The sequence below is a fragment of the Macaca thibetana genome, chromosome 2 (genome assembly GCF_024542745.1).
Source record: "Macaca thibetana thibetana isolate TM-01 chromosome 2, ASM2454274v1, whole genome shotgun sequence".
Classification (NCBI taxonomy): domain Eukaryota; kingdom Metazoa; phylum Chordata; class Mammalia; order Primates; family Cercopithecidae; genus Macaca; species Macaca thibetana.
Genome location: NC_065579.1, coordinates 152,329,010 through 152,347,701, shown reverse-complemented (window position 1 = coordinate 152,347,701; position 18,692 = coordinate 152,329,010). Strand labels below are relative to the sequence as shown.

Genomic DNA, 18,692 nt, shown 5'->3' with positions numbered 1-18,692 from the left:
GGGGTCATTTGGAACAAAGTAACCACTTAAAGACATTATAACCATTTAGATAATGGTAATGATGGCCTGAACCACCGTGGTCATGGCAGTAACCAAGAAGAAAACGAGCTAAATGCTTGAGATATCGCCAAAGTAGACTCCAGTACAGAACTAAGTTATTCATTAGATGTGGTCAGTGAGGGAGAGGATTTGAGGAGGTGAAGCCTGAGATTCTGGTCTGTTATCCTTTGATTCTGTCAATCAAGTGATCTTGGGATAGAAAAAAAGAAGTGAGTATCAACCAGGACTGGGGATCAGGAATCTGGGAAGTGCTTGTATACAGAGAACTTCATGATTGGTACCAAAAAGTGCTATCTCTGATTCAGAAGAGCCCTTGACCATTTCTGTGTCTGAACATAAAATAGGATCAGTTAATCCATACCAAATATAATATCCATCTTCTCTCTCTCTCTTTCTCTCTCTCTATTTCTGGGAGACTTTCAGTTCAAAGGGGATAGACATTAGACTTCACCTATTTGTCACTGCCTTGAAGTGACACATGTAACCCTCACTCATGCCTGGTACTGTTGGTTCAATTTTTGCCTGACACCAGCCTGATTCACTTTTTTCTCCTTTTTCTCATGTCTTCTCATATACAATAAGCACTAATTGAGGTGCCCACATGGACTTTATTAAAGTCCATGAGAATTAGAGGATTCAGGTAGTTCCTATTTCATAATGCAATGCAGTCTTGGTAACCACAGTATCCATTCATAAGGCAGGAAACAATACAGACATGTGTGATAGTGTTTGTTGAAAAGCTTTTGAGAGCTTTATTACTGTTTCCACCAAAGGTGGAAGTGCTGATTAAGGGTGTGCTTTTGGATTCAGTTGCTCAAACAACTGTATTATTACTCGAAGCCACAGAAATGAGCATTATAATTAGGCAGAGCCAAATGAGCGAGATGGTCCAGTATGAAATGAGGAAAACAAGGTCTGCCTCTGCCATGGACAGTCTAGTTTGGTGGAAAGTGGGCTTTCTATCTCTGACCTTCAGCATGACATTAACCCAGCTGAGCCTCAGTTTTTAGTGGTGGACATTTCTTTGAGATCTGTCTTGTGACATTTAAATGAGTTAAATGTGCTAAATACAATGTGTGGCGTATGGTGGGTGCTTAACTAGCTCATATCCTTTGGCTCAGTTAATCCCCAGGGTCTTTCCTCACGTTGAAAAAACAGGAAGCATGCAGATTTCTTGGGTTAAGTAACCTGAATTAATTTGTTTTAATGAGTTTTTCATCTATGATTGATTTTTTTTTCCCTGGAAACCAGGGTGGAAACCTGTTTTCCTCCACCCTCGGTGAATGCTTATCAGTGATGATGGGGGCAAAGGTAGTATGATACCTGCAGAGAGGAAACTAATTTTAGCATTCTTCCTTCAACAAATCTGTCACACACATGCAAGTAAAATTACTAACAAATAGAAAAATTGAGTAATTTGACTTCTTCCTCCCATATTTTCTGTTGGTAGAGTTCCTATTAAGCATATTTTTTGTTTATCTTTTGTTTTTCATGTAGGTACAAAGAAGCAGGTGCAAAGAAATTGTAGTTGTACCCCTCGATAATTGTTTGTCCTTAGGAATGAAGCTTTACTTTTCTCCTCTTAACAGAAGTTGACGGTTGAAAGAACTATATTTTTCATATACTTTTTCTAAATATTATATAATTTGACATAAGCTTTTAGTTTAGTTTTGTTCACCAGTTGGGCCCCAAATGCATGTCAGATGTTGAGCTGGCACTGTGTACTCAGAGACAGCAGCTGTGGTGCCCAGATCTCCAGTCTGGTAGCCCTTGTGGGAGAGACTGGGTAGGAAGAGAAGTGGGGTGGAGAGTGCAAGCTGATCTTAAACAGCTGATGGGGAGGTTGGAGGGGGACACTCAGGCTGAGGCTCTCTACCACAGCTTCAGGCTTCCAGTCCATCCAATCATGCGCTCCTTTGGGTCAAGATCTGGGTCTACTCATCCCTATGCCCCAAGCCCCTGCCCATTAGAGCCTTTATGTGCTAAGTGCTTGTCGATCAAGAGATTCGGGGAAAGGTAGTGAGGAGGGTAGGTGACCTCTTTTCACATTTTTTTTTTTTTTTGTGAGACGGAGTCTCGCTCTGTCGCCCAGGCTGGAGTGCAGTGGCGCAATCTCCACTCACTGCAAGCTCTGCCGCCTCCCAGGTTAACGCCATTCTCCTTCCTCAGCCTCCCCAGAAGCTCGGACTACAGGCGCCCGCCACCACACCCGGCTAATTTTTTTTTTGTATTTTCAGTAGAGACGGGGTTTCACCATGTTCGCCAGGATGGTCTTGATCTCCTGACCTCGTGATCCACCCGCCTCAGCTTCCCAAAGTGCTGGGATTACAGGCGTGAACCACCGCGCCTGCCCCACACTCTTAAAAATGAAAATAGTACAAGTAAAATTTATACTCCCTGCAATTATCAACCAATTTCCATTCATCCTCATCTTTTGAGAGGCAGTACACTACAGTGGTAATAGCCTGGGGCCAGGAATTAGACTACCTGAGCTTGTATCCCAGTTTGACAGCTCACTAGCTTTGTGACCTTGGGCAGGTTGTTCAACCTCTCTATGCCCCATTTTCCTTATCTGTAAACTGGAGTTATTAACACTACTTGCCTCTTTGTTCAAGCTCTTCAAGCGTAGACAGCGTGTCTTATTCAACACTGAAACTCCAGAATCCATCATAGTGCCTGGTACATTGGAGGAGCTGAATGAATGAATGAATGAACAAATGAATGAGTGACTTAGTGAATGAACAAATCTCAATATGTAGACTGCTATAACAGTCAGCAATTGACAAAGCACCCTCTTAATGTTAATTCGTTTGATTCCCAGAACATGTCAGGAGATAAATAAGGCAGCTGGGCAGGGAAGGTATTATCTCCATTTCACAAATTAGGAAAACAGGGTACTGAAAGGTTGGCTTGCCAAAGAAAGCACAACTGTAAATAAAAGACCTGGTTAACGTTGCTGATTCTACTTACTCCTAGCTGTCTGCTCTTCTCAAGATTCGGCTGCCTCTCCACCCTATACAGATTTCACAGAACTCAAAGGATGTCCACCAGCAAAAATGAACACACATAGCTTATTTAGCTTTCTGAAGAAATTAGCTTCTTACTGTAAATACACTCGGTCAAGTTAAAACTTAAAGTTACAACTTGAAGTTTGCAATGTTTTTATTTTTTGGAGAGGGGAGCAGTGGATATTTTGTAAGAATGAGGAAGTTCTTTCTAAGTATGAAAGTAGCAGAGAATCATGAAGGAAAATATTGGTAGATTTCATTACATAAACATTTAAAACACTTGGAGTTTTTTTGGTTTTTTTGTTTTGTTTTGTTTTGTTTTTTTGAGATGGAGCCTCACTCTGTCACCCTGGCTGGAGTGCAACGGTGTGATCTTAGCTCACTGCAACCTCCGCCTCCTGGGTTCAAGCAATTCTCCTGCATCAGCCTCCCAAGTAGATGGGATTACAGGCACACACCACCGTGTCTGGTTAATTTTTGTATTTTTAGTAGAGATGGAGTTTTACCATGTTGCCCAGGCTGGTCATGAACTCCTGACCTCAGGTGATCCACCTGCCTCAGCCTCCCAAAGTGCTGGGATTACAGGCATGAGCCACCATGCCTGGCCAACATTTAAAATACTTGTGTATAAAAAGTTATAATTACATTAAAATGAAAATAAACTCAAAAAATTGTGCAACAAATATGCCAAAAGGTTCAAATTTGTAAATATAAAGAGTTCATAGAATTTAACAAGAAGAATATTAAGACCGTGGTTTCAAAAAAGTAGTCAAAGGATGTAATGGTTTTCAAATGAAGACAATCACATGGATGGCGAAACATACAAATATTTTAACTCTTCTTGAATAAGGGAAGCATTTCCCTTATTCAAGCCTGAGTCCAATAATAAGGGAATAGTTAAATATAGTGTGATGGATAGGAAGCAGCATAGGCTAGCAGCTGAAAGCAGGGATTTTGAGTCTTACCACCTGGATTCAAATTCTGGCTCTGTCATGTGTTAGCCCTGTAACTTTGGAACCTCTCCAGGCCCTATTTTTTCATCTATACAATGGGGACGATAAGAGTATCTAACATATAAGGCTGTTATGTGGCTTAAATGGGTTCATACAGGTCTACACTTCCAAAATCCTCAAAGCTCTAAACACCTAAAGGTTTTATGTAACTTAGTTAGCAGCAAAACATCAATGAACTGACACAAATCTACTTTATTCCATTTACTGTGACTGGATTTGGCAGATATAATCAATGTTAATCCTTTTCCATAGTTTTACCTTTCTTGCAGAATCTCCACGATTTTCTTTATGAATTAATAACAATCTTACACATTTGAAAAGACTAATTTTGAAGTCAAAGCTAACTAGAGGGCAGGTATATGTATTTTGAACTAATCTCTTGGCCAAGAAACTTTCCCAAATCCTCCATCCCAGGGCTCTCAAATTTTAAGGTGGGGAATATTCTTAACACATAGATTGCAGGATGTCCATCCCCTAGAAAATCTGATTAAGTGGGTCTGGAGTGGGGGCCAAATGTATGTAGTTCCTGCAAGCTCCCAAGCAATGATGGTGAGGCTGATCCATGGACATCTCTTCTCTCTGCTCTTCTCACGATCCAGCTGCCTCTCCAGCTTACAGAGATTTCATGGAACTCCTGTCCACCAGCAAAAATGAACACACATAGCTTATTTAGCTTTCTGAAGAAGTGAACTTCTTACTATCAATATGCTCAGTCAAGTTAAAATTTAAAGTTACAACTTGAAGTTTGGAAAGTTTTTAACTTTTGGAGAGGGGAGCAGGTAGCCCCACTCTAATCCACTCCTTCTTTAATTTTCATCACCCCTCACATTGTACCTTTTTGTTTGAACCTTTTCATTTCTGAAAATCTTTGATTTTTTTTTTCATATTATCATTCTCCTATTCTCTCATTTCTGTTTGCTTATTTGTTTGTTTTTTACAGAGTCTCACTCACTCTGTCACCCAGTCTATAGTGCAGTGGGGCAATCTCAGCTCACTGCAACCTCCACCTCCTGGGTTCAAGCAATTCTCCTGCCTCAGCCTCCCAAGTAGCTGAGATTACAGGCATGCACCACCATGCCCAGCTGATTTTTGTACTTTTGATAGAGACAGGATTTCACTGTGTTGGCCAGGCTGGTCTCAAACACCTGACCTCAAGTGATCCACCTGTCTTGGCCTCCCAAAGTGCTGGGATTACAGGCATGAGCCACCGTGCCCCGGCCCTATCCTCTCATGTCTATGGTGTGCTTTTATTTCTAGGAATAGTAATGTAATAAAATTATTTATCAGTTTCTGAGTACTTATCATGTGCCAGTAACACAGTTAAAAGTGGAAAGTTTCTTGGCCAAGAGATTAGTTCGAAATACATATACCTGCTCTCTAGTCAGCTCTGACTTCAAAATTAGTCTTTTCAAATGTGTAAGATTGTTATTAATTCATAAAGAGAATCTTGGAGATTCTGCAAGAAAGGTAAAACTATGGAAAGGATTAACATTGATTATATCTGCCAAATCTAGTCACAGTAAAGTAACACAGTTACTACAGTTACTTTATTTTTTTATACTTCCGACAACCCTGAAAGGAGGGTTATTGGAAGGGTTTTTATACTTTCTCCTTTTTATCCGGGAAGGGATAAAAACCCTCCCGATAACCCTCATTTAAGTGATGAGAAGACTGAAGTCCTAGGCCTGAGGGTTTGTAGGTGGTAGAAACTGGTCATCTTGGCCCCAAAACCTAAGCTCTTTTCATTTCACTGTCCTGCCCATTTCACATGGTGGTACACATCCCCTGCTCTCCAGTCTACCTACCTTCTCATTCCTGCCTCCACTACTTAATTCCTGCAGAGTCCCCAGCTTGGAAACCCCTATCTCCTTATCACCTATTCAGGTACCAATCTAGGCCTTCTATAACATGAAGTGTCCCCAAATTTACTTGCACAGCCCACACTTAGCTGCATCTGTTGTTCCTAGTTGGCCATTTATCATATATGCATTTGTTTTTTTACACCAAGGGATTTTTGTCTTCCTAACTAGATTTAGAGCTCCTTGAAAACAGGGCCCGTCTCATGCATCTCTGTGTTCCCCTTGGAACAACCATGGTGAGGACTGATTGCCTCCTTCACCCCCCTGCCACTTTCTACTCTTCTTCTTTCCTGTCCCCCCACTCACCACTTGTCCCTTCCTATCTTGGTGAAATCAAACCACACTAACAAGAAGGCAAAAAAATAGGCCAGGTTTCACCCTTCCTAATCTCCTTCCCTGTGTGTGGTTTGTTAGTGTTTGCCTTGTGGTTCCACAATGTCATGAGAGGGAAGTTTTTTTATGAGAAGGAACTTTTCTCATGAATGTTATGAGAAGGAACTTTTCCTCTACTTGGCAGAGAGGTACTAGCCATGTCTTATAACCCTTGGCTCTCTTGGCTCTCTTGAGGGTTTCCAGAACTCCCTTCCCTCCTTCCATGTTTATTCAAATTCCATTTTCATTATTGTACTTCCCAGTTTCACCCAACACCCATGTTATCATCCAAGTATATTTCAAGAGTCCTTGCCTACCCATTGGCAGCTTATACATCTATGGAGCTACTTTCTGCAGTGAGATCTGCTGGGGCCAGCATGGCCAACACATTCATTTGGTCCGTACACTTTGATTATATTCTTCCCTGCCCCCTCCCTTCCTCTTCCTCCTCCTTTCTTCTTCTTACTCTTTCCTCCTCCTCCTCCCACTACTTCCTGCTCCTCCTCCTTCTCCTTTTTCCTCTTCCATCTCTTTCTTCACTTCCCTCCATCCCTCCCTTCTCCGTCTTCCTGAGGTTATTACTTCTATTATTAGTTGGGCAGTGTTATCAACCCACTATGACAGCACTCAACACTCAACTTACACATCCCAGAGCTTGTAATCTCCATTTTGTAATTTTCCCACAACTTGTCATTATTTCCTTGTAACAGGGCTACAGAGCAGCTGGGCCTCCCAGCAAAAGGGTGAGATTTCCTGTGGTGCTTTCATTTCCTCCTCATCCGTTTAGTACAAAAGTGCTGGTTGTGTTTGTGTTACAGGCTCATGTAGCTACACTGCTACACTGACACCACCACTATTGCATAATTTCAGATTGAATTAATTTTTTGTTCAAACGGGTTTTTTCTGACCCGTATTTATGAACCAGCTTTGTGGTGTTCTTGTTGCTTTCTTTTGATGTGCTCTGTAATCTGAATTTCTTCTCTTTGTGCCTCATTCCACGTGCTATTCTTGGTAGTTGTCATACTGGAATACTAGGGGAAAAAATTATCCTGAGGAATATCATTTACTATTTATTTAGTGTTGACAATGCGTTAGGCATTATGCTAAAGATTTTATACATTGCTTAGTTTACCTATCAAAAATTTTAGGTAGTTATTAAACCAGTGTACATGGGGAGACTGAAGTTTAGTCAGATTAATTTGTCTGAGGTCTCATGGCCAGTAAGTGGAACACACTAGATTCAAAATCAGTTCATATCATTCCAAAGCCCATAGTCAAAAATGTAGTTTATGGGATCTTTTAACTCACCTTTTAAAAATGTAATGAGTTTTTCAATAGCTGTCTCATACCCTGCTGTGGGAGTATAAATGAATACACTCTTTCTGGAGGGCAATTTAGCACTACATATAAAAAGCTTTTTAAAATATTCTTATCCTTTAATCTAACAATTCCCATGCCTGACTTTATGCTAAGGAAATAATCGTTAATATGTTCAAAGATTTTACCCTAAGGAAATTCAGGACGGCCATATTCATAATATGAAAAATTTGAAACAGGTTCTATGTCCAATAGAAGATAATTGGCTAAATAAAACATGATACATAATCAATTAAATACCAAGTAGTAATTATAAATCATGTGGGAAAAGACTATGTAGTGACATAGAAGTGTGTTTATGATATAAACACATGGTATGGTATGGTAAATAACATAAACATATAGTATGGTAAATAACATATACAACATATGGTATGCTAAATAACATACCATAGGATTTCAGATTAAATCATTTTTTAACAAATAGGTACTACAAAATAAACTCAAAGGGAAATGATATCAAACTAGGACATGAATATTTGCATATATTTAAAAATGTGAAAAGCTGTGAGTTGAAGTAAGGTGCTGAAATTAAGACTAATTTTCATTTCTTCTTTTATCTTTTTTACTATGTAATAATTAATTTTTAGTTGACATTTACCTTTTTTTAACTTTTTGGTTTTGGTTTTTGGGGTTTGTTTTTCTTTTGTTTTGTTTTTGAGGCAGGGTCTCACTCTGTCATCCAGGCTGGAGTGCAGTGGTGAAATCACAGCTCACTGCAGCCTTGACCTCCCCAGGCTCAGGTGATCCTCCCACCTCAGCCTCCCAAGTAGCTGGGACTACAGGCATGCCCCACCAAGCCCAGCTAATTTTTGTATGTTTTGTAGTGATGGGATTTCACCAGGTTGCCCAGGATGGTGGTTATTTTTTTAATTGAAAAAATGTCTGCATGTTGTCCCCTTTGCTACCCCCAGTTTTACTGAGGTATAATTGACAGATAAAATTGTATATGTTTAAGGTGTATAATGTGATGATATGACATATGTAAATATTGTGAAATGATTACTACAATCAAGTTAGTTAACATATCTATCACTTCACCTCAGTTACCTTTTTTTGTATATGTGGTCACAACATTAAAGATCTACTCTCTTTGCCAATTTCAAGTGTACAATACAGTATTATTAACTACAACCAAGATGCTGTACATTACAGCTCCAGAATTTATTCATCTTATAGCTGAAAGTGCGTACCCTTTGACCAACATCTCTTTGGACTTCCATCTTGGGCATTTCCTCTGTTGGTGTTTTTATGCTAACTCCTTGGTCAATTTTTTGCCTACTAACCTGGTGGGTTGAACTTGGGAGCTAACCATTTGGCCTGGAAATATTGGCACAAAACTGAGCTTTTGTCTGGTGCTGTGTATCCTTGTATGGCTCCAGTGGGAAATTCATAACTTGTTTGATCAAAACAAGCTAACTAACTAAATGTCCTTTCCGCTTCCCTCTGCTAGTTTTGTGAACCCCAGCAGCCCTTATTTTTTCCTCTAGAGTTTAGTAGCTATCTTTCTTAACCCTCACTCACATTGTGAAGAAAATTCTATGCTTTTTAAAAAATTACAAGACCTTTGACCAATGTTCATATTTACCAGTGTTCCCATTTTATATTTATAATTTCCCCCATAACCAAATAAGCATTTCTGTAGACACGAAGTTCTGTCTCCTCAGTTTCTTTAATAACTCTTTTTTTTCTTAATTTGGGTTTTCATTTGTTTTTCTTCTCTTTTGACCCAGGGTGTTTCATTTGATCCAGTGTTAGGAGCAGGCCACTTCCCAACTGCCTTATGCTGTTGATTCAGATCGATCTCCTAAACTTATCACATCGCCTCCCCTTCTTTCAGGCTTCAAGATGTCTTTGCAGAGTGCCCCATTCCTTCTTCAGCTTTTCTTTCTGCTGTCATCACTTTGATCATCTGTCTGCCAGCTTTAGCTTCCTTCATTGATCCCCTTTCATTCCTCACCTATAAAGTCCACCTATCAGTCCCTCATCTATTTTGATTCTTCATTGACTGTTTCAACTGCTAGTCCTGAGTCTAATCATTTAAGCCTTTGGTTTGGGCCTTCCCTGAAGCGTTTTTTCAGATCTTTTAAAAAATGTCTCATCACTCTTGACTCCTCAGAGCTCTGCAAAGCTTTCTGACTCATGCCTTTTTCTTTAGGGCATAATCTATCATAGAAGGAATAATTAGCCTCAGAAGATAAAATACTGGGCCGGGCGCGGTGGCTCAAGCCTGTAATCCCAGCACTTTGGGAGGCCGAGACGGGAGGATCACGAGGTCAGGAGATCGAGACCATCCTGGCTAACACGGTGAAACCCCGTCTCTACTAAAAAATACAAAAAACTAGCCGGGCGAGGTGGCGGGCGCCTGTAGTCCCAGCTACTCGGGAGGCTGAGGCAGGAGAATGGCGTAAACCCGGGAGGCGGAGCTTGCAGTGAGCCGAGATCGCGCCACTGCACTCCAGCCTGGGTGACAGAGCCAGACTCCGTCTCAAAAAAAAAAAAAAAAAAAAAAAAAAAAAAAAAAAAAGATAAAATACTGAAACAAGACATCAATTAGCATTCCTTCTATTAAAAAAAGATTAGAAAAAAAAGCAAGTCATAATAAAGAGCAAATTATCTGTAGCCAACTCAGAGAACAGGATTTATGACACAGAATTCCTACCTCTCAGAAGAAATGCTGAGGAGATAATCAGACAAATGTTAAATATGTACTTGAAAATAAGTAATTGCAATGTTATTTGTAGTAGTAAAAACTTCAGAAATATCTTAAACATCCAAGAGTAGATGATTGGCTATGTAAATTTTGACTCATGCGTACTGTGAATCACTAGGAGTCATTAAATATTATTATGTATTTATGATAATAAATATATATTTTTGAATAAAAAGTTGCAGACCAGAATGTATAATATGATCCCATTTCTGTAAAAATTATATATGTATGTGCATATATAATCACTGAAATGAGATCTCTTGGTGATGAACTTTTTGAGGGATTTTTTATTTTTTGTTTCTTTTTGTTTCTTCTTTCTACTTTTCTACATCGTTCATATATTTTACAGTTAAGAAATGTTGTTTTTCAGACAGATAAAACAACTACCAGTTTCTGAGTGAATTACATAGCTAACTTCATTTTTTGATTGTTCATTTTATATTTTCCTAACATTTTACTATGAAATTACTCAAAAAAATTTTGTCTGACTTTTTATTATAAAATTGTCATTCATACTAGAGGTAATACGTTATATATATATGAGAGGATATATATATATGGGGAATAAAGAATAATATAAAATGGACACCTCTATTCCCAAATTCAGCTTAAGAAAATTAGTTCTTTGAAACCTCTTTGTATTCCTAATCAAATCTTTCGCGCTCTTTCCTCCAAAGAAGTAATCATTCCCAAATTTGTATTTCACATTCCCTCTTTTTATAGTTTTATGACATTTACATATTCAGTTCATTATGCTACTACTTGTGTTGCTGTAATGCACATTAGTTCATAAACAATAAGTAAATAAGGGAATTGTGTCAATATGCATGAAAGTCACATTGCTTATACAACATCTTTCCCGATACATAAATGATCTGTGACCACCAAGGAACTGCAGCTGCCTGCAGAGTACACTAACACAGCTGAATGCAGCAAGCTGTGAATTTCTGACATGGAACTCATCCACTGCAAGTTCTTCCTCTTGGGTTGCTTTGGCTTCCTATTCAATCTGAGAAGTGCTTATCACATAGTTCTTCCTGATCTTTGGGCATTTTATCCTAAGGTAGCTTCTTCAACCCTTCCTTAAACCTTCTCCTAACAAATTATCTTCCTTTTTTCTATAAGCTGAATTATTGTATTCACAGTGGTATTTATTTAATGTAAATGGAGAAAGTAGTATTTATTGATTAAGAATGTAATTTGTCTTACAATTTTCCCAATGTTTTATTAGGATTTTTATTGTTTTATTAAATTCTGGTCACAAAATTATAGAGAAATTTTTTTTTCTGTTTTTCTGTATAAAAATAGTCCATAAACTGTTACTTTTAATCCTTAGGTTTGCAGAATATGAGGGTTTAAAAAAATACATATATTATCAGAAAGAAAAGGCTGATTTCATAGAAGTAAAAAGTAGAATAGTGGTTACTAGAGGGTAGGAAGCATGCGGGGGTGGGAGGTGATAACCAGAAGTTGGTCAAGTGGTTAAGGTATACAAAATTACTAGATAGGAAGAGCAAGTTCAAGTGCTCTACAGGACTATCCATGACTATAACTAACAACAATTTATTGTATATTTTCAAATAGCTAGAAGAGCAGTTTTTTGTTTTTTGTTTGTTTGTTTTTTTGAGACAGAGTTTCGCTCTCGTTGCCCAGGCTGGAGTGCAATGGCGCAATCTTGGCTCACTGCAACCTCTGCCTCCCGAGTTCAAGCAATTCTCCTGCTTCAGCCTCCAAAGTAGCTGTGATTACAGGCATGAACCAACACACCTGGCTAATTTTTTGTATTTAGTAGAGATGGTGTTTCATCATGTTGGTCAGGCTGGTCTCAAACTCCTGACCTCAGGTTATCCAGCCACCTTGGCCTCCCAAAGTGCTGGGATTACAGGCATGAGCCACCGCACCTGGCTGAAGAGCAGATTTTGAAAGCTCCCACCACAAAGAAATGATAAAGTATTGAGGTGATGGATATGCTAATTACCCTGATTTGATCATTACACATTTTATACGTGTATTGAAATATCACACAGTACCCCATAAAATGTATAATTGTGTGTCAAAAATCATAATAAAAGCAAAATAAATACACACATACATATATTACATTATACCAGAAACAGCTGTATCCCTAAACAATATATTGTTTAATGTTGCATTGTTTTGAGTTTTGTACAAATGGAGTCATGTTCTTTACATTTTTTCAGTTTTTTAAAAAAATGTATTATATTTGTGAGTGTAATCCATGCTAATGACTATCACTGTAGTTTATTCCTTTTTACTGCTGTATAGAATGTCAATGTATGGGTGTGCCAAAATTTATTTATCTGTTCTTCTGTCAGTGGAGCAGTTGATATTTGCAGTTTCCTGCTGTTGTAAAAATGTTTGGCACCTGTACAAAAGTCTTTAGGGAATTATACTTAGGAGTAAAAAACACTTATGTTTATTAGACAATCCTAAATGGATTTCCAAAGTGATTTTACCCATTTACACTTGTTCATTGGTGTAAGAGAGAGCACATCCTTGCCAACAGTTGAACCATTGCCAAATTGTTGTGTTTTCAATTTGATTACCAATGAATATGTGCTTCTTCTGTTTGTCCATTCATATTTTTTTCTCCATGTAATGCTTGTGAATATCTTTTGCCCATTGTTTTTCAAGTGGGAGGTTTCTATTTTTCTTTCAATAGGAATGCTGTATATTCTGGATACTAGTCTTTTCCATTTACATTGCTGTAACTATCATCTTCCAATTTGTGGCTTATCTTTTCACTTTAGGTTCTTTTTATGAACAGTAGTTCTTAATTTAATGTAATTGAATTTATCATTTTTTCTTTCACCTTTTATGGCTTTTTTTGTTGTTTAAGAAATCTTCTTAAGAAACAGTTATAAAGACATTCTTTTATAATTTCTTCTAAATTCTTAAAAGTTTTTCCTATCACATTTAAATCTTCAAGCCATTTGCAATTGATTTTTGTGTATGATCTGAGTATAGATCCAAATTAATTTTTTCAACATGGATAACCAATTGCCTCAATAGTGTTACAAAATTCTCTGCCCTTTCTCCCCCCAGTACACAGTACTTTCTGTCAATTATCAAGTTCCCATGTATGCATGAGTCTGCTTCTGAGTTCTGTTCTGTACTGTTTGTCTTTCCTGCCATTATCAACTATCTCAATTATTCCAGCCAAATATTAAACTTTGGTAGCAGGTGGGGTGAGCCTCCCTTCTGTGTTCTTTTTCTTCTGAAGTATTGACTGTTTTCAGCTCTTTGCTTGTCCACATAACTTGTAAGAATCAACTAGCCAAGTTGTGCATTTGCGACGCACACATACACCTGTTGAGATTTTTTATTAGAACTGCAGTGAATTTGGACAGAGCTGACATTCCAACAATATTGAGCCTTCCTGTCTGTATGAACACAGAAGAGGCAGTTATGGGTTGCTTTACAATGGGAATATGTTCTGAAAAATGCATTGTTAGGTGATTTCATTTTTGTTCGAACATCATAGAGTACACTTACACAAACCTAGATGGTATAGCCTACTTGTACCTAGCTGTATGGTATAGCCAGTTGCTCCTAGGCTACAAATTTGTACAGCATGTGACTGTACTGAATTCTTGTTGGCAATTGTAACACAGTAGTAACTATTTGTGTATCTAAACATATATAAACATAGAAAAGGTACAGTAAAACACAGTCTAAAAGACCAAAAAAAATGGTACACCTGTATAATAAGGTACTTACCATGAATGGAACCTGCAGGACTGGAAATTGCTCTGGGCGAATCAGTGAGCGAGTGATGAGTGAATATGAAGGCCTAGAACTCACTGTGCACTACTGTAGGCTTTATAAACACTGTACACTTAGGCTACACTAAATTTATCTTTAAAAATAGAGTAACTGTACTATGATGTTGGGACAGCTAAGATGTCACTATGTGATAGGAAATTTTCAGCTCCATGATAATTTTACAGGACCACCATGGTATATGCAGTTTGTAGTATATGACTGTATTTAGATTTTCTTTAATGCTTTTCAGTATTTGAATTTTTCTCCATAAAGTTCTTGTACATTTTTTGTTATTTTCCATCTCTTCATTTTTAATAGATGAATAATAGACATACATAGTTTGTGGATACCTGTGATAATTTAATACATTCACGTATTTTGTAAAGATCAAATCAGTGTACTTGGGATATCCATCACCTTAAATACTTGTCTTTTCTTTATGCCATTACCATTCCAATTCTTCTCTTCTAGCTATGTTGAAATATACAATAGATTATTGTAAACTAAAGTCACCCTGCTGATCTATCCAACACTGTCTTATTTATTTTATCAAATCTTTCATTCGAACCCATTAATCAACTTCTCTTCATCCCTTAAGCCTCTGGTAGCCAGTAGTCTCCTCTCTATTTTCATGAAATCCACCTTTTAGCTCCCACATATAAATGAGAACATGCGATATTTGTCTTCCTATGCTTGGCTTATTTCACTTACTATAATGACCTCTACTTCCATCCATGTTACAGTAAATGACAGGACTTCATTCTTTATTATGGTTGAATAATATTCCATTGTGTACAGGTACCATATTTTCTTAATTTATTCACCCATTGATGGGCACTTCAGGTTGATTCCATATTTTAGCTAAGTGAACAGTGCTGCAATAAACAAAGGAGTGAACATAAGAGTGCAGATATCTTCTTGATATATTGACTTTTTTAGATATCTATCCAGTAGTGGAACTGTTATATCATATGGTAGTTCTATTTTTCATTTTTTGAAGAACCTCCAAGCCATTCTCCATAGTGGCTGCACTAATTTACATCCTCACCAACAGTGTATGAAGGTTCCCCTTTCTCCACATTCTCACCAGCATTTGTTATTGCCTGTCTTTTTTATAAAAGCCGATTTAACTAGGGTGAGATAATATCACGTTGTAGTCCTGATTTGCATGTCTCTGATGATACATGATGTTGAGCATTTTGTCATATATTTGTCAATCATTTGTATGTCTTCTTTTGAGAAATGTCTATTCAGATCTTTTGCCCATTTTTTAATTACATTATTTGTTTTTCTGCTATTGAGTTTTTTGAGTTCCTTATGTATTCTGGTTATTAATCCCTTGTCAGATGGATAGTTTGTATATATTTTCTCCCATTCTGTGGGTTGTCTCTCCACTTTGTTGATTGTTTATTTTGCTGTAAAGAATTTTTTTAGCTTGATATAATCCCATTTTTCTATTTTTCCTTTTTGTTATTTGTGCTTATGAAGTCTTACCCAAAAAAATCCTTGCCCAGACCAATGTCCCGAGTGCTTTCTTCTATTAGTTTCATAGTTTTGGGTCTTATATTTTTTAATCAATTTTGATTTGATTTTGGTGTATGGTGAGAGACAGAGTCTAGTTTCATACTTCTGCATATGGGAAGTCACCAGTTTTCCCAGCACCACTTATTGAAGAGACTATGATTTCCCCATTGTATGTTCGTGGCACCTTTATCTAAGCTCAGTTGGCTGTAAATGCATGTATTTATATCTGCGTTCTCTCTTCTGTTCCATTGTTCTACATGTCTGTTCTTTTTTATGTCATTATGCTGATTTTGTTACTATAGCTTTGTAGTAAATTTTAAAGTCAGGGAGTGTGATGCCTCCAGCTTTGTTCTTTGCTCTTTGGCTATTCAGGGTCTTTAGTAGTTCCTTGTAAATTTTAGGATTTTATTTTCTATTTCTGTGAAGAATGTCATTGGTCCTCTAATAGGGATTGCACTGAATCTATAAATTGCTTTGGGTACTATTGTCACCTTAATAATAACAATTCTTCTAATCCATGAGCATGGAATAGCTTTTCATTTTTTGTGTGTGTCCTCTTCAATTTCTTTTATCAGTGTTTTATAGCTTTCCTTATATAGACTTTTCACTTCTTTGATTAAATTTATTCCTATATATTTTATATTCTTTGTAGCTGTTATAAATAGGATTGTTTTTATGATTTCTTTTTCAGATTGTTCACTGGTGGTGTATATAAATGTTACTGATTTCTGAGTGTTGATTTTTGTATCCTGCAGCTTTACTGAATTCATTTGTCAGTGCTGACAGTTTTTTGGTAGAGTATTTAGGTTTTTCTCATTATAAGATCATGTAGTCTGCAGACAAGGCTAATTTGACTTCTTCTTTTCCTATTTGGATGTTTTTATTTCTTTCTTTTGCCTAATTGCTCTGACCAAGGACTTTCAGTACTGCACTGAATAAAGGTGGTATAAATAGTCATCCTTGTTTTCTTTCATATTGTAAAGGAAAGTCCTTTAATTTTCCCCATAATATGACATTAGCTGTGGCTTTGTCATATATGGTCTTTATTGTTTTAGAGGTATGTTCCTTCTATGCCCAGTTTGATGAGGGTTTTTTTAATCATAAAGGAATGTTGAATTTTATCAAATGCCCTTTAAATATCTATTAAAGTAATATAGTTTTTGTTCTTGGTTCTGTTAATGTGATGTATCACGGTTATTGATTTGAGTAAGGGGAACTATCCTTGCATCCTTGGGATGAATCCTACTTAATCATGGTGAATGATTTTTTTAATGTGTTGTTAAATTTATTGGGCTAGTATTTTGTTGAGAATTTTTACATCTATGTCCATCAGGAATAGTGGCCTGTAAGTTTTCTTTTTTTGCTGTGTCCTCATCTGGTTTTGGTATCAGGATAATGCTGGCCTCAAATAATGAGTTTGTAAGTATTCTCTTTTCTTTACTTTTTTTGAAATGTTTGGGTAAAGTTGGTATTAATTCTTCTTTAAATGTTTGATGGAATTCAGCAGTGAAGCCATCAGGTCCTGGGCTTTTCTTTGATGGGAGACTTTTTTATGGCTTCTGTTTCATTACTCAATATTGGTTTATTGAGGTTTTGGATTTCCTCATGTTTCAACCTTCGTAGTTTGTACGTGTCCAGGAATTTATCCATGTCTTCTAGGTTTTCCAGTTTGTTGGCATAATAGTCATAATAGTCTGTAATGATTCTTTGTAATTCTTCAGTCTCAATTGTTATGTTTCTTTTTTTTGCTTCTGATAGTATTTAGTTGGGTCTTCTCTTTTTTTCTTATTTACTCTAGGCAAAAGTTTGTGAATTTTGTTTATCTATTCAAAAAACCAACTTTTCATTTTGTCGACCCATATTTTTTTAGTCTCAATTTCATTTATGTCTGCTCTGATTTTATTATTTCTTTCCATTAATTTGGGGTTTGGTTTGTTCTTGCTTTTGTAGTTCCCTGAGGTGCATATTAGCAAATATTAATAGATCTAAATGGAGAGATAGACTGCAGTACAATAGTATTGTATTGCAAAGTCTCTTACAACAAGTAGAGGACTTTAACACCTCACGCTCAGTAATGGACAGATCAGACAGAAAATCAACAAGGAAACATCAGAGTTAAACTACACAACACATCTAATAGGCCTAACTAACATTTATAGAACATTTCACCCAACTGCTGTAGAATACACATTATTTTCATCAGCACATGAAACATTCTCCAAATAGACCATATCTTAGGCCACAAAACAAGTCCAAACACATTTTTTAAAAAATAGAAGTTATATCAAATATCTTTTCTGACTACTATGAAATAAAACTAGAAGTCAGTAACAAGAGGAACTTCAGAAACTTCACAAACACGTGGAAATTAAACACTATGTTTCTGAACAACCAATGAGTCAATGAAGAAATTAAGAAGGACATATTAAAATGTCTTGAAGTGAATGAAAATGGAAATACAACGTACTAAAATTTATGGGATACAACAAAAGCAGTACTAAGAAGGAGGTTCATAGCAATAAATATGCTTATGTCAAAAAAGTAGAAACACTTCAACGGTTCATTTTATTTTTGAGAAAATTACTTTTTGTTATTGTTATAAGTAGCAACTACTTATGATAAACTTCCTTCCTAAGAATAAACTTCTTTCTTGAGAAGGAAATAAATAAACTCCCTCCTGAAAAGGAAGTTCATAGCATTAACTCTGATGTTTCCCTGTTGATTTTCTGTGTGAATGATCGGTCCATTACTGAGAGTGGGTGTGAAAGTCCCCTACTATTGCTGTATTGCAGTCTCTCTCTCCCTTTAGGTCTAATAATAACAAAATGTGTTATTATTATAGCAAAAGTAGTACTAGGAAGGGAGTTCATAGCAATAAATGAATATCTCAAAAAAGTGGAAAAACTTTAATAGTTCGTTTTATTTTTTAGAAACTTTTTAAGTAGTATCTACTTACAAAGTGTATATTTCACTTATCAGT

At 36.9% G+C, this 18,692-nt stretch overlaps 2 protein-coding genes across 2 annotated transcripts in view; both read left to right on the top strand.

Moving 5' to 3' along the window:
• The window catches only part of FAM162A (family with sequence similarity 162 member A), a 569,879-nt gene that overhangs the window by 346,603 nt on the left and 204,584 nt on the right, over positions 1 to 18,692 (top strand). The gene's annotated exons all lie outside the window — the stretch shown is intronic.
• Positions 1 to 18,692, top strand: part of CASR (calcium sensing receptor) — a 103,396-nt gene that overhangs the window by 3,857 nt on the left and 80,847 nt on the right. The gene's annotated exons all lie outside the window — the stretch shown is intronic.